Source organism: Heloderma suspectum, chromosome 5 (genome assembly GCF_057233095.1).
Source record: "Heloderma suspectum isolate Gila_16-S chromosome 5, 16-S_ref, whole genome shotgun sequence".
NCBI lineage: Eukaryota > Metazoa > Chordata > Lepidosauria > Squamata > Helodermatidae > Heloderma > Heloderma suspectum.
Genome location: NC_139462.1, coordinates 194,975,690 through 194,992,283, shown reverse-complemented (window position 1 = coordinate 194,992,283; position 16,594 = coordinate 194,975,690). Strand labels below are relative to the sequence as shown.

General features: G+C 39.4%; 1 protein-coding gene and 1 long non-coding RNA gene across 2 annotated transcripts in view; one reads left to right on the top strand and one right to left on the bottom strand.

Annotated features, from left to right (window-relative positions):
* The window catches only part of LOC146345014 (uncharacterized), a 48,232-nt gene extending 47,168 nt beyond the window's left edge, over positions 1 to 1,064 (bottom strand). Inside the window, exon 1 of the long non-coding RNA XR_014792398.1 lies at positions 585 to 1,064. This is a non-coding gene — a long non-coding RNA (uncharacterized LOC146345014). The remainder of the gene's footprint in view (positions 1 to 584) is intronic.
* Positions 1 to 8,183, top strand: part of CDK14 (cyclin dependent kinase 14) — a 389,160-nt gene extending 380,977 nt beyond the window's left edge. Inside the window, exon 15 of the mRNA XM_084858927.1 lies at positions 7,770 to 8,183. The gene's annotated coding sequence lies outside the window, so the exon portion shown is untranslated. The remainder of the gene's footprint in view (positions 1 to 7,769) is intronic.
* Positions 8,184 to 16,594: the final 8,411 nt, after the last annotated feature.

The window sequence follows — 16,594 nt, the reverse complement described above, 5'->3', positions numbered from 1 at the left end:
CAGTGAGCTTCATGGCCGAGTAGGGACTAGAACCCAGATCTCCCAAGTTCCAGTCCAACACTCTGACCACTACACCACACTGTCTTTATGAACAAGTTGAAAAGTATTGGTCCCAATAAAGATCCCTGCTATCTAAAAAGCTATTTAAAAGTGCAATATGTTTGAATAAATATTTTAAAAGTTAAGCAGGAAAACAATGAATACCCTTTTAAGTTGTTAAACAAATGAAATTATGCCACACGAGAAGTCTAAAGATACGAATGGTTTATAATGAAAATTAAATGCAGAAGAACATCATATACAGCAGTAAAATGCAAAGATTAGAAAGAAAATACATGTGTACACTATGTAAAATACAGTTTAACTCTTGCTAAGGCCTATTAAAAAAAAACAATGTTAGTAGGCCCAATGTTAGTAGGCCCAAGTAAGCCCACCAGCAGTTTCAATTGTACTTAGCTGTTCTTAAACTTCCACCAATCCAAACTAGTTAAATGCAGTGTTTGAAGCTTTCAGTTATATAGCAGTATGGTCCAAACTTTTAGAGAAAAGGAAGAGGGGGAAAGGGTAAAAGGAATGTATACTACCTCTACATATCCCAAGCAGAGATCTGAAGACCAGGCTTTCGTGGACCCAGATGAAAGTTGAAAGAAACCTCTCCTAGAATCCAGAGTGTAGAACTCAGCAAAGTCCAGGTATGGAAAATTAATCCAGGTAGAAAGTGAAGACAATATTTTAAATTGAAAAGTGCTGTTCACCAGTGAGCAAAATAAAATAGTGGGCAAAAACTACACTAAGCTGCTCAGGCGCCAGGCGCCTGGCTCAGAAAAACTAGCTTGGGGAAAGATAGCCCCAAATAGTCTCAAAGCCAAAAGAAAACATGTTCAAAAAGAGAAAAGAGTACTCTTCTTCTCCCAGAAGGGAGGCAAGAACCCAAAAAGCTCTCAAAACAAATCAAAATCTGCTAATAAAGTTCAGAGCTAAGTAAAAGGTTAAAACCAAGCAAGCCAGGGTGGAACAAACATTCTTGACTTTTTCACAGGGCGCTGTTGCTTTCTTTAATCCTCTGCAGCCCTTAATTTTCTGCTTTTTGATTGGCTTTTTTCTGTAGTTGCTAACTGAAACATTTTGTCCTGAATGACATATAGGGGCGGGGTAGGTGGGAGGCAGAAACCTGCAGGGACAGTTCCTCATTGTTTTAGGCAGCTGATGTTAGTCTAGGTCTTCTCAGGGTACATGGGAACACTCTGGACTCGGGGAGCCACAAAGCTGCAGGGAGTAACAAAGTAACCTTTTCTCATACTGCTCTATTGTTCCATGGCTTGACCGCAGCTTTGTCAGCACGACTGCCTGCTTCTCAAACTTCAGGCAGCAAAACTTTCTGCCTCAAGGAAAGACAGGTCTGCTTATGAAGCAAAGTTTCACTCCCATTCCATGCCATAGCTTCCTTCTCAGGCCTCTCTTCCCAGTACTTGAATCCAGAAATGGACCTTAGTAACCCAAACGATTACGGGAAAAGCGGGGAGCAGAGGAAGAACCAGGGAACAGCTGGGAGTGCAGACCAGTCAACAGAAGCAGTGGGGTCTGGTCACGCTGAGGGGATTGCTTGTCTGCATACACACACAGAGGACCCAGAAACTCAGCTGCTGCTGCTGCTTTTTCTCTGCACAGCAGTTATCCTCAACCCCCCACCCCACCCTCAACATTCCGAGTGCTGGCTTATGAAATCTCATAGGGGTTCATTATACCAATAAAAATTATTTTAAAAATAAGTAAATTGATTTTTTTTAAAAAAGAAATCCCATTCCAACAACTACAATACAAAGGGAATAGGCAAACATATATGGTTTTCATAAATAGACCCCAGCCCCTTGGCAAATGATGGACACAAAAGGTTGCCAACACATGTTTTCAGTGCCAAAACTGCATGACCGAGTATTTATTTTATTTTTTCTGTTAACTGCCCTTTCTCCCTCAATCTTTAACCAATCTTCCTGAAATTTTCCGGTTATGTAAAATAGACATTTCTCTCTGACACGTGTGATTTTCAGGAAGATTGGTGAAGCCCTTTAGATTTTATTAAAGTTAGAATAACCCACCCCCCTGATTTCCATTTAACATGGCAGAGTCCTTTTTCGACTGATCGCCTTATCTATTGGAGGCACCCAATAATAAAATTAAACTCCAATTGAACTATGCCCATAGTAGCTTCCTATTAATTCCCAGTAAACAATGGTACTCAATTAAATGCATGCATGATTTAGCACAGGAACAGAATCCTTATAGCTGCAATCAGGCTAGAATGGGCATTACCACCACTAACAGGACCATTGTTCAGTCGTTCAGTCGTGTCCGACTCTTCGTGACCCCATGGACCATAGCACGCCAGGCCTTCCTGTCCTGCGCACTCTCCCGGAGTGTGCTCAGGTTCATATTCATTGCATCGGTGATGCTATCTAGCCATCTCATCCCCTGCTGTCCCCTTCTCCTTTTGCCTTCAGCCTTTCCCAGCGTCAGGGTCTTTTCCAGAGAGTTTTCTCTTCGCATTAGGTGGCCAAAATATTTGAGCTTCAGCTTCAGGATCTGTCCTTCCAATGAGCACTCAGGGTTGATTTCCTGTAGGATTGACTGATTTGACCTCCTTGCAGTCCAGGGGACTCGTAAGAGTCTTCTCCAGCACCACAGTTCGAAAGCATCAATTCTTCAGCGCTCAGCCTTCCTTATAGTCCAGCTCTCACAGCCATACGTTACTACTGGTAAAACCATAGCTTTGATTAGACGGACCTTTGTCGGCAAGGTGATGTCTCTGCTTCTTACTATGCTGTCTAGGTTTGCCATAGCTTTCCTCCCAAGGAGCAAGTGTCTTTTAATTTCATGGCTACAGTCACCGTCTGCGGTGATCTTGGAGCCCAAGAAAGTAAAATCTGTCACTGCTTCCATTTCTTCCCCTTCAATTGCCAGGAAGTGATAGGGCCAGATGCCATGATCTTAGTTTTTTTTAATGTTGAGTTTCAAACCAACTTTTACTACAGCTACGCATAAAAACTTAGCTAATAGGCAGCTGCCTGCAATGATCTTGGCCTGAGGAAAAATTGCAAAGTTAAGCTAATACTCCTTGTCTTATTAAGCACAAGAGCATTTACTGTTAAAGCTAGAAAGAAGAAACTGTGTGCAATCAACTGTTTTATGAGACAAAAAGATTGCATCTTTGTAGTGTATTAGCAACCTGTTTATATAAGTACTGTATATATGTACACACGTGTGCTAATAGAAGAATACAGATATAATTCATGTGTATATGCATAGGGGAGAAGGGGTGGGGAAGCTGAATTTATGTGAGTCTGGCCAGGTTTAATTTGTGTCTGCTTGTATTTAGCACTTAAAGTTTCTTACATTCAGTTTGCTCAGAAGCGTGATGAAGTGCTTCTTGCTTCTGCCTCAAATCAGAAATGCATGAAGTGCAGCTGCAGAGATAATACAATCTCCCCAAAGGCTTCGGCTGAGCAAATTAGGTGTCAATGGGGTGCCTGCGCAGGCAGTACTCTCTCTAATTAGTCTCTTGAGCCTGGTTGGTGGCGAGAATAAGATGATCTAATCAATTGGTCTGTGTCTGATGGTACATGTAAAAATCCTACCAGGCAGAGCTGTCTCCCACAGGTCACTCACCTGCACAGCAGGACTGCTCATTTTCATTTTTCATCTCTTCTGTCACATGATGCTGACAGTTGGTTTTAAGAAAATTGAATTTAAAAAAAAGGGAAATCTGGTTCATAGGGCATCTGGGTCAGAATGAAGCTGCATTATGGGTATTGGTGATCCAGTTCATTAACATGTCTAGCAAAAGACCTGCATAAAGTTGTTCACCAAAGACATGTTTTTGTCAATAACGGATTTTTTTAAATAGCTGTTTCACAAAAGATGACTTCAGTAAAATGTGAGCACGGAAAGAACAATTGTCCAGTACATTAGAGGGAGTGGTGTTTATGCCTAATACAATTTAATTGGAAAAGCCATGTTAACATGCAGTGAAATGTTTCTTCCTCTTCATTATTTCTTTCCTTAAAAAATAGGGTGATTGGAAGAACCAGCAGTGGCGCTAAGCCAGCCTCATTGTAAAGTGCATTGAGCCTTGGGTGTGTTCAGCATGCTAAAAACAATGTGGGAGCCCTGCCCCATCCCATTTCTCAGAATATATGTCCAAATGAGCTCCATTTTAGGAATCATGGTGTATGCAGAAGTAAGCTAGTATTCCCCAAATCATTTTTGAAAGATGGGGACAAATATTCAGGAAATAATGACCCCTTACCTTACCTCACCATGCCTTGAACTAGGATTAATATTGAAAATTGAATGTTTTTCTCTGCTGTCAGTTCCCCTCAGACTAGCAGCAGCAGTATTTTAAAGTTGTTATGGCTTGTTTGCCTAAGGTAGAATCAGAAATGGCTTTCTTTGATTTATGGGAAATCAAGCTTTATATGGCACAGGATTTCTGTACATGATAAAATGATTATTATATCGGTTCTTCAGCCTTTCAGTCGCATTCTGAACATGCTTATTTTCTTTCTGTAATGGTGTGGAAAATCAAATCTACACACAGGTGCATGCATACCCCTCTGCATTTCTGCTTTCTCCTGTGTTGCTCTCAAACTGTGGAATGTGCACCCTCAAGAACTACAATTGGATCCCACTCCCTTGGCTTTTAGAAAGGATGTGAAGATGCATCTTTTTAATTTAGCATTTTTAATTATGTAGTTTTAATGTTTTACTATTTGTAATGTTCTTTTTATTGTTTTAAATTGTTTACCTCCTTTATTTTTTTTTAGCAAATACGGTGGTGTATAATTTTAATAAGAATGTTAATAATAACAACAACAGCAACAACCTCAAAATTAAAAGTTCATTTTTAAGGCAATGTGTTTATATGTCAAAAGGATTTTTGAGGATCTCTGAAAACAAACCTTCATCTTGTGAAATCAGAAGCAGCAAATACTCAATTTTGCAGCAGGTGCTTTTATACGCAAGGTATGACTGGAGGCCATATCACCATCTTTAAAGTTTCCAAGAGAAACCTTGATTCCGCCTGATCAGGAAAAAAATAATTAAACATTCTTCTAAGTTAACTGTTTTCAAAAATTAAGAAGCAAGACCACAAACATGCTGAAGACTGTCCTATAGTGTTTAGAGTTGCTATGAAAATGGATATTGCATGTTTGAGACTTGGGCACTGAATAAACTCTGGGTCCTGGGTCTTAGACTTTAGGTTGGCCCATTTCCTTTCCCTCAGGCACTTGGGAGTGTCTGTTTTTTTTGGCAATGCAAAATAATGGAATATTTTGGTGACACTATTAGAATAAAGTGATCAGAGTCCAGAGTTCTCACCAACACCAGCAAATGTACATTTGAAATGATAAAGTCTACCCACAAGAATTAAGGAAGAGCAAACTGTATCCGTTACACTTAAGCAAAAGCACCAAAAAATTTTGCAAGTGTGAATATAGTTGTTATCCCTCTTTCTAAACCTAGTGTCTAGTTCCACAGGCAAAAAGTTTGGCCAGGGGAGGGGCAACCTTTATACTTATCCTCTTAGTCATTCCCCACTCGGGAAAATATAAGTTGCATTGCATACATTCTTAAATTTCTGTGACCAGATCACACTGATAGATATGCTAAATTATAAATAAGGCTTATTAGTGATTTAATTCAGAAGTAGTTATTAGTCACTTCCAGGTACCATCCTGTCTGTGCCTGGAGATAGTACTCTGAAGCATCTGCAGAGTACACTACCTTCATTACTGAGATACGCATGTTGGCATCAGAGATTCAGGCCAACTTCATTTCCAAGCAAACTTAGAAACCCCAGCACACCTCTTTACAAATTAAGTACAACCTGGATTTTCTAAAATTCCTGAAATTCTTGGAAGTAGAGCTTCCACAACTTCCAACCATTACCCAACCGTTCCTACATTAACAAGCAATTCTTGACATTGAATAGAGATGATCTAAGCTATATTGTGAACCCATTGCTAGTTGTCCTCTCAGTCTACCATATAAAGAATTCTTCTTCGTGGTCTCTGTGCATCACACATATGCGCTCTGTGCCTGAGTGGAGCCCTGTGTTGGGAAACTTCTACAGCTGAGGAATTTTAGCAGGATCCCTCCCCTACTGCCCTAGTACACATATCCCACTTATTCCCTGAGTTCTCTTTCAACCGCCATTGTGGTAGCTTCATCAGGAACTAAAGTGCTTTGAAAAAGCTGAGGGATTTTATTCTTTTTCTCTCTGTCATTTTTCTCCCTCTTGCATTTATTTTTTCTGTGTTGGTTTATTCTTTCGTGATCTTTGATTTGCTCCATCACCTTCAGGCATATGGCCCTCCAGGTCTCTTTTTGAAAGTGTGTCCATTGTGGCAGCAAGCTTCCTCCCATGAATGAACACTCCCTATGATTCTTATGCCTAGGATATGGACATAAGGTTGACATTTGTCACCACTGTCAGGCATTCACTAAACAAGGCATACATGGGTTTAACTCATTTAATGCTTACAAGCATACAAGCTGCCCTTGGTAGAGTAAATGGCCTACCCAAGATTATATAGCATGATTCATGGCACACATTCCTGTATCCACATCCAGCACTGACTCAAGGCAGTCTTACCGCTGATCTAAGGAGAGGGACGTGACTTTGTTGTTGTCATGAAGGTCAGCAAGTTAGCACTGTCTGCACAGCCAGTTTCTGCTGGAAATAGGAAGAACCAGTTGCTCCTGAACTCTGTTGTGACTATGGATCTATAGTGGGCTCACCATTCAATTATCTACACTTGTACGCATTATAAGAGTCAAACATTTCAGAATGCTTACAATCCAAGCTTTTCCTTCTGAAATAGCTTGATTCTTGAAAAAGGAAACCCCTGTTCTTTGAGTAGATCTCTACATTAATGTAGAAAATTCAGCTATGTCCAAGATGGGCAGTTGTTGTTGTTCAGTCGTTCAGTCGTGTCCGACTCTTCGTGACCCCATGGACCATAGCACGCCAGGCCTTCCTGTCCTGCGCTCTCTCCCGGAGCGTGCTCAAGTTCATAAGATGGGCAGTGCCCCCTTACTAAAGATATTTATCCATTATAACCCTTACAGATTTGCATCAGTAATAAAAATGTGGGGTACACATGCATTCATAACATCACATACCTGTTACTTCGACCATGAAGTGCAAGGCATCATCATCTAGCCTAAAATGACCAGGATGGAAAACATGGAGAAGGCGGTTCTTGAGAGAGCCTAAAAGAACATATGTAAGGATTTGTGCTATGAACAGACAATATACAATAAATAATAAACAAATAAGCAGGAGATTTCTTTGGAGGCCTTCACATTCTGCATATAGGCATCTGTATTTCACTGAGAATTGAGACACTTTTTTTTTTGATTATGTGAAAAATGACTGATGTTGCACCAAATTACAAAATGGTATTGTGATGTGAGTATAATAATTCAGTAAAGATATATTGATTTTAAAGACCACTTCTAGAGCACTATTCAAATTATATATTCCCCAGGAGAGAAGTTGGGAATGGACCTTGGTGGTTAGAGAAGACCATGAAAACCTGAAGCCTGCTCTTAATATCTCCTTAGGGCTAAATGTGTTTTGGGTTTGATTACTTTGGTTAGAATGAAAATAGAGAATAAGAATAGCATTGTTTACCAATATTGGGTCTCAAAATTATAAAGTATTTCTCATTATAACCTTTACTGTAATTTCTATTGTTTCCTTATAGGAATTAAGTTCACCAGACTAGAGGAGAGAAACAAACCCTAATGAGAGAGCCAACACCATGAAGACACCATGGCCCTGTTTCCTTTCTCAGTGGTGGATTTCTGTCACAAGAAAAATGATGCTGGCAAGATCTTGTTCCCCTTCCCCTCTTAGTTTATTTAAAACCTTGCACGCATTTGATACTTTGTGATTTCAGAGACCTCTGTGAAGATTACATTTTTTATTACTGATATGTGGCATGTTCTTTCCTCTCAGCCTTCTGTGTTTGATTTTATTTTATTTTTCCATTGCAGCACACCACCCTCGTGAAGATGTTGATGCTTTCACCAGCAGTGTCTTTAATACAATAAGATAACACGTTAGGTGTTCACACACTTCCTCAATAATGTCTGTAGATAAAAGCCAGTCATGACATAAAACAACTGGTGTGTTCATTGAGAGGTTTCACACATTTTGCAATTTGTCAGAAATATATTTTAAGCTAGAGTAAAGCTTGAAGGTTGGTTGTGACACCATCAGTATCTTACAACTATGTCCATTTCTTACTGCTAGAAAATACCATGTTCCATTCTTTAACAATGGCAATAAGTGCATCTTCGTTAGAAACTCTGAATTTGGGTATTCTGTCTATGTGGCATAACTGGCAGATTTCAAAACAGACCTGCGATGGTGAAATATGATAGTATTGAGTACTCAAATATTCTACACCCTTTTTAGAAAAAGGGACTTTTGCTTTTTTTTGTGGTTCCATTTTTATTTTTTCATGTAGCTTAGTTCAAAAATATTTTATAAGAAGGAAATTAGAGAAGATGAAGGAGAAATGAGTTTACATTAGGATAAGCACTATGGTGTAGAAACTCTAGTTGCTGAACGAGCCATTAAAAAAACTAGTTTTGAATAGTCATCCAAATTCCAAATATTTGCTCTTCCAAACCAAAGCATCTTTCCAGTTATTTTTCTATGATGTTCAAATATGATTGAATAATGACACCTCAAATAGGCATCTTCAAATAGGCTTTTCCCCAATAATTGTTCAAATTTTTAAAGATAGATGCAATTGTGAATTAAGAAGGGACTTCTATTTGCCACCTTTTGAGGGAGGAGGGAAGATAGAACCTATGGGAGTCTTAAGAACTGGCTGCTTTTGCCTGCCACACACCATCCCTAATATGATTAATAACACTTGAATTCTAGGAGATGGGGAATGTTGCAAATCCCAGGAATGAGTTAGACATGCTTACGGTGGGGATTTCTCAATCATTTTATTCAACACAGAAAACTGCATTGCCTCCTTAGTACATCAGCTGCCTAAAAACACATCTATTTTTGTAACACCTTGATTACAGCATCTAATGTTTTGTTAGAGAAAGGAGAGAAACAGGGATATAGACCCATTCTATAGTTTCTGTCTTAAACCAATGGCTTTATAATGCTTGGATTTGGCTAATATTTGATTTTGCAGAAAACTTATTTTTAGTATAAGAAAACAATGGTAAATCTTATTCTGCTGTGATATCTTCCCAGTAGTTATACAAGAATTGAAACATGTATCTCCATTCTGGCCAGGACAGTTTTACTAAGTACTTTTTAAACTTTGTTTAAATATCTTGAATTGATATTTTATATCCGTAGAAACGGATAATCAGAAAATCTGATGGAACAGTTTGAACATAACACAAATGCCTTAACTATGATTTGTTTTGAGTTTCATACTCAACCTTTCATATGTGATCTTCTTTGTCAAATTAGGTCATTTATTCAGTTGGATGTTTCAAGATGAGGGTCTCTTTAAAAAAGTCTCAGTGCTTGCAAAAATGTGAGGAATCTTTGAAAATGTAACAAAGGTTTCAATTAAGAAAATGAGGGTAGATCCTGTAAATCTCTTACTTTGGCAGCTTAAGCAGGGAGGGAGGCAATTACGCTCCTCGTTGAAACATCTGATGGTTTGATGTAGAGAGTAATTCCACTAAAGTGCTCCCTTCCATGGACTAAATACCAAGCACCTTACTATCCACAATGAATCAAACATTCAGGGCTTCTGTTTAAGTTTTGTGAATGTGTGTGTGTGAGTGTGTGCCGTTGAGACTTATTTTTAAAAATAGCCATTGATGCCATTGAACATATTGGCCAATAATATCCTAGTTATCAGCTCTCAGAGAGTCAGTTCCCACTCCAAACATATCGCTCCAAATACATATTTTCAATCTAAGAGTCTTGGTGTAGGAACAGGGGAAGGGTGCGGTGGCCAGGAAAATCCTATCTTTTCTTAGCACATATTCACTAACATTTCCATTTTCTTCTTCCACATACAACCCAAATGAGAGCTACAGCTGTTTAAGCCACAGGCCTCTTTATTGGAAGGGCACCCTCTTCATTCAGCCCAGCCCCAAATGGAAAGCATCAGCATCCATTGGCCCCACCTTCCCTTGCTTCTGGGGCAAAGAGTCCCAACTGCACCCTCTCCCACAGCACAAATATGACCCTGTTCCACCCAAAGAGGTTGGCACAGCCAAGGTGGTTTACTGTGTAGAGTGAAGAAATAAGGTGGGTGTTTTAGAGTTCACCAGATGGGGAAGGTTTTTAGAATGATTTTCCATGGAGGATTACATGCATAAAACTGTAAGAATCTAAAATCCACACAGATTTTCTGTGATCAGAATACTACATTTCTCTCAGATGTTTCCTGTAGAACTCATGTGGTTCCATGTAGATTTTAATTCCAATGTCATTGTCTACTTGTATCCCTTCATAGAAATCATTCCAAAAGCATGCATGAGAAGGGAAATTACTGTTGGGTATTAAAGAAGTTACTGTTGAGTTTTCTTTAAGGTGATGAGATTCCAGTAGAACTTCATGTAGTTCAGGTGGGTAAATTTAAGCCAGCTGAGTAGTGGTGGTTTTGTTTTGGGGGGAGAGAGGATAATTATCCTTGGAATGTAAGTAGAACACTGCAATAACGTGATTTATGAAAGATGGCCTGATGTTGTGCAGGATGATCACCTGGATCCACATCATCAGGCTGACTGGAAGAAAAATCCAGTGCACTATAGCTATCTATACAAGTCCACAACTTAGAGAGTAGTGATTAAACAATCCAGCACCCCTTTTCAGAGCACAGTGCAAAACTACATAGACTTTACCCCAAAATATATTCCAACGTCCTAAATGTTTCTGAATGCCTGCTGAATCCCAAGGTTGGTTAATGTTTTCATAGCTCTCTGCATGGCCATTTTACCCCTCTAATTATTCCCTTAAGAGTCACTCATACAAAACCAGTAATTCCCAGAACTCTGTTTTGGAGATATAAAGGCAATTCAGGATGGCTTTGAACACTACGTAACATGGGAGTTTACATTTTGCAATTACCTCCATCGTCCGCTGCACAAAGTCTCTTTGCATCTGAACTGGACTGCAGCAGGAGATGGGAATGTTAAACTTTGCACACAATGAAGCCCTAAAAAAACAAGTAGCTATGTCACCTGCACTTCCTGTTTTCCCCTTGTTATGTAATGCCTGAAGCTGCTCTGAGCCTTTCAATATTGCAACAAGAGCTAAGACTTGGTACAATCCCTGTCCTCCTTCTAGGTACTTGAAATTGCACAATTCATATCCTCAGTTTTCCATGTATACATCAGTAATTGTGGCCTGATCCCTATGTTACTAAAGCAACATGGTTCCCATACCTTTCCAATAAGATTTGACTGATTAACTACATGGAGTCTGGTTAGTCCCACGTGGGTAGGCATAAATACTATCTATGTGATCCATCCATTCCACATGATTCTATCCTTCAAATGCTACCAGAATCGTCAAAGAGCAATAGAGTGTATAGGTAGGGAGAAAGCAGCAACCATGCTGCTTTGATAATGTATGCATTGGGCCTATGTGGTCGGTAATAGAAGTGAGACCGTTTTCCTTATCCTTACAATTCCCCTAAATATGCTGCTACTTGTTTTAGTGGTCTTACCTATGAATAGAGGGGAGATGATTCTGAAGCTGTAAGGAGATAGAGTTGTCATCTTGCAGTGAAAAATGAGATACAGAGGGATTGTAATAGAAATTATCTGTAGATAAATTTTCCATAACTTAATAAGTTAAATCAGGAGATGGTAGCATTTTGCTTCAGTGGTTGACTCCTTCAGAGCAACCCTACCAAACATGCAGAACACCTGGGCCTTGTAATCGTATTGCCATTTCTTGACTACATAGTATCTTCTGAGTTATTTTAAGAATAAGGTGGTATAGCAGCACAGGAAATGTTAATACACAGTGGCTGGAGAGACTTGGGGACAAGTCTTCCTTTTGATGAGTAGAAGAGCTTTGCATAGACATTTCCTATTCATTCTGGTTTAACTTAGGACAAACCTCATTCCTCTCAGCAGGGAGGGGAATAGACCTTGAGTATGATATTTTTAATGTGCACACACCAACCCACAATTGCACGTGTGGTGTCTATGGAGTGTGCTTCATACAAAACAATATTACTGGTTTTATAATCTAATATGATAAATGGCATTTAGACTGTACAGATTGATGCTGAATATGGACACCATATAAATAAAATTATGTTCCATTGTTGACGATAACCATGGCCTTCTCTCTTGACATAAAGGCATGCAGGTAATCATGTATGTTGTTGCCTTGCAATATTCTTAAAAGCAAAAATTGAAATGATGCACTAAGAAATTCCCTAATCCCACTTCCCCCAAAACTGCACTTCTGCAGTGCTGCATACAAAATCTTCCCTTGCTGGGATTCTTTATATGAAGCACAAAAAGGTGCTCTTTTTAACAGGGGTTTGGTACTCAAACAACGTTGATATTAAATATGTATACATACATATAGCTACACACTTTAGAATGACAACTTAGTAAGCAGTATGGTTAAATAAATGTTACATTGTTTTCAACGTGTAATTTGTCTGTATATGAAAGATGTAATGGTTTGTCAGGTGTTAACTGTTTTCATGTAATATGATATTTAATAAAGTGTAACAGGATTTCTACGCTCCTTGGTGTTTTTATGTACAATTCATAGTATAACTCAGAACTTTAAAATGTTTGAAGAACATATAATGTATGAAAAACAGAAACGTGTTTAAGACATTTCAACAAGTACCATTGGCTTTATTGAGAAACTTAGTTTAAATGCACACATTTCAGTACAATATCATGATTTGTTCATTCCCTCTGGGTTTGAACTGGTGGTAGCTATGACATCTTGAAGTGAGAAGGCATGACTATAGGAAATGACCTGTTTGTTCAATTCTCTGAGGCTATATTGTATTAAGATAGAAGACAAAATACAACCAACTCAAGGCAAACTTATTTTTACATCAAATCAAAGTGCTATCAGTGAGGGTGGGCAAACCCTAACAGGCTTCAAAACAATATTTGGTCAAGTGGACATTACCCCTGTTTTAAGTTGCTTCTTAGCTAATAATTTTTCCCAATTCTTCCCCAAGTCAGCTTGGCTGCTACCACCAAGGAAGAAGTTTTTGCTATAATAGCTTTGCTGCTCCCCAGAGAAAAGTAAAACCAGAGGGAAGGTGTTTGAGCAACCTTGTGCCACTAGGTTAATGTGCAGCTTTTCAGAATAATGGCCATCATTGTAAATCTTAGCAGTGCAAACCCTACAGCGGCAAAACAGCCTGCTGCTACCAGTGGGGGGTGGTGTTATGGGCATTAGCTTTGAGGAGCTTATACTGCACAAGAGCAAGAAGGATAAAAGATACAAATCAGGAAACAACTGACAGGTCTTTTTTATTTTTTAAAAAAAATCCAGGGCCTAGTATTTACTGTTCATTCCCCTTGTGAGTAGTGTTATATATTGTCTGCAGTGAGTCATGCTGAGAGAGTCAAGCACAATAGCTAAGAGCACACTAACAGTCCCACAGTCGTTCTTCCCAGAGGTGGCTGCTGGGCAAGTAGAGCACACACTTCCTAAGCACTGTGCTATTTCTGGAGAGAGAGAGAGAGAGAGAGAGAGAGAGAGCAAATGGTGGTTATTCGGGACAGGCAAAATTGATACTCGTCTTGGTTTTTCAAAGGGGAATATTGTATCTTGGGCTGGGGAGGACAGAAGTTGACTTCAGAACTCCTCTTCCTCATTCAAGAGCCAGGACCATTAACATTGTGATAGGAAATAGAGATGCTTCTCCTCATCCAGATTTAATCCCTGTCAGGTAAAGTAGAACAGGGCTTATGCTGTACTCTACCTGAACCACCAGTTAAGGTGTTAGGCTCACACCTAACATATCAAACTTAATCATTTTTTCCTTTTCTCATGTCCCAGAAATAGGCATTAAAAGCAAAATATGTGGCTTAGCAGTGGTGGAAAGTACTTCCTGCTTTCAGGAGGTAGAAAAAAAACAGCTGCCAAAACAATAGGTGAAGAGTGCTCAAAATGCTGCACTTGCTATATCCTTGTTCCCCCACCACAGACAGCCACAGAATGAATGGAAATTATGCCTCAAGACCCAAAAGATTGGATATATATGTTGCCATTTTAATGGGAACAACTGTTTATGCAATTATGATCCAAGTGCTGCCCACCCAAAGCAAAACATTCTATTAAAGGACAGGGATAGGTTCCCATTTACTCCAGTTATTGTCAGAGGAAGGGTTACCTTGTGTTTGCTGGGTGGCACATAGAGGCAACGGAATGTTGCAGGTAATCTCAGATAGGATTTCCAGCTCTTGAAATAAAAAAAATAGGGGTTACCTGTGTGCATTCTGGGACTAGAGCTGAACTGAAGACTAGAAGTTTCTGACAGCTCTAGGACTGGAGCTCAGTTCAAAAGCTGTCTTATATGACTAAGCGTGCAATCCTATACATGTTTAGACAGAAAGAAGCCCTACAACTCCCAGCAGCCCCTTGGCTAACCTTTCCCCTTGCCTAAGCTTTTTTTTTTTTTTTTTAAGAGTCTTCGTGAGGGGTGAAAAGTGGCCTGCCCTTTCCTGGAAAACAGCCGGGCTATTTTATGTTATGCCACTTGAAACACCTTACCATGGAGTGGTGCAGAAGACAAAGTACTCTTAACAGCAAACACTATCACACAAGCCGCAACAGCTTGTTTTTTTAAATCAACTTTTTATTGTGAGTTTTAACAAAACAAAAACATAACAAAACAAAAAAATTGAAACATAACATATTCTAAAATCCTCCATTCCAAATATTACAATATTCTAGGGAGAAAAGAGAGAGAGAAAATAAGTTACACATAAGCTTCAGTAAAAGCAGACCAGATATCCAAATATAAGTCTATTTTCAAGTTACACCTATATACCACTCTTTCAAATGTTGCTAGCATTAAGTCTTCAATCCACTGCATTATAGGCGGTAAGCTTTTATCCTTCCAGTATCTTATCAGTCTTTTAGCAACCAAAAGAGCACGAAAGGTCCATTTATGCTGACTATGTGTTACATTCCAAAAAGCAGGTAAGTAATTTAAGAGAACCTTTACATCAGTAAATATCAAAGAGCTTTCCAATACAAAATTTATCCATATAATACGCAACTATTGGGCATTTCCAAAACGTGAATAAGAGAAGCGTTAACTGCATTACACCTCCAACAATTAGCCAAGTTTGACAAACCTTTATTAAAAGACGTTGTGGTGTCCAATAGACCCGGAACAAAGGTTTTTGCTGAATGAGGCATAACCGAAGATCCATAGAGATATCCGATACAGACGCCAAAATGGTGGTCCATTGATTAGACAAAATAGGACACCAATTCCCTGTTCCATTCCCACTGTAGACAACATATATCATATTTATTCATGGATAAGAAGTATTTATAAACATGAATCATGGGTTGATTTATCCGGTCAGCTTCAATAAGTGTTTCCAATAGCAAAGGAGACTCCAAGACAGTAAAAGCAGCAAGACCAAATCTAGATACTAACAAATGTTTCAACTGCAAATACTGACATTCTTACTTGCTGTAAGCAGGCAAATCAAATTTATCTTGCAAAGCTGAAAATAGCAAAAACTCATTATCAGCACCCAATAACTGCCTTGTTGTGGCGACGGGGCTTGTGTAACTCAGTGAAGCCATAAGCTATGCCGTGCAGGGCCACCCAAGACGGACAGGTCATGGCAGAGAGTTCTGACAAAATGTGGTCCACTGGAGAAGGAAATGGCAACCCACTCCAGTATTCTTGCCAAGAAAACCCCATGGAACGTAACACAAGGCTAAAAGAGACGACACCGGAAGATGAGCCCCTCAGGTCGGAAGGTGTCCAATATACTACTGGGGAAGAGCAGAGGGTATTTCCAAGTAGCGCCAGAAAGAGTGAAGCGGCTGGGCCAAAGCCGAAAGGACACTGAGCTGTGGATGTGTCTGGTGGTGAAAAGAAAATCCGATGCTGTAAAGAACAATATTGTTTAGGAACCTGGAATGTCAGATCAATGAATCAAGGTGAGTTGGAGGTGGTCAAACATGAGATGGCCAGATTGAACATCGACATCTTGGGAATCAGTGAACTAAAATGGACAGGCATGGGCGAATTTAATTCAGGTGACCATCATATCTACTATTGTGGGCAAGAATCCCTTAGAAGAAATGGAGTATCACTCATAGTCAACAAAAGGGTGGGAAAAGCAGTACTGGGTACAATCTCAAAAATGATAGAATGATCTCAGTACGAATCCAAGGCAAACCATTCAACATCACAGTAATTCAAGTCTATGCCCCAACCACTGATGCCGAACAAGCTGAGGTTGATCGGTTCTATGAAGACCTACAACACCTTCTAGAACTAACACCAAAAAAAGATGTCCTCTTCATCATAGGAGATTGGAATGCTAAAGTAGGAAGTCA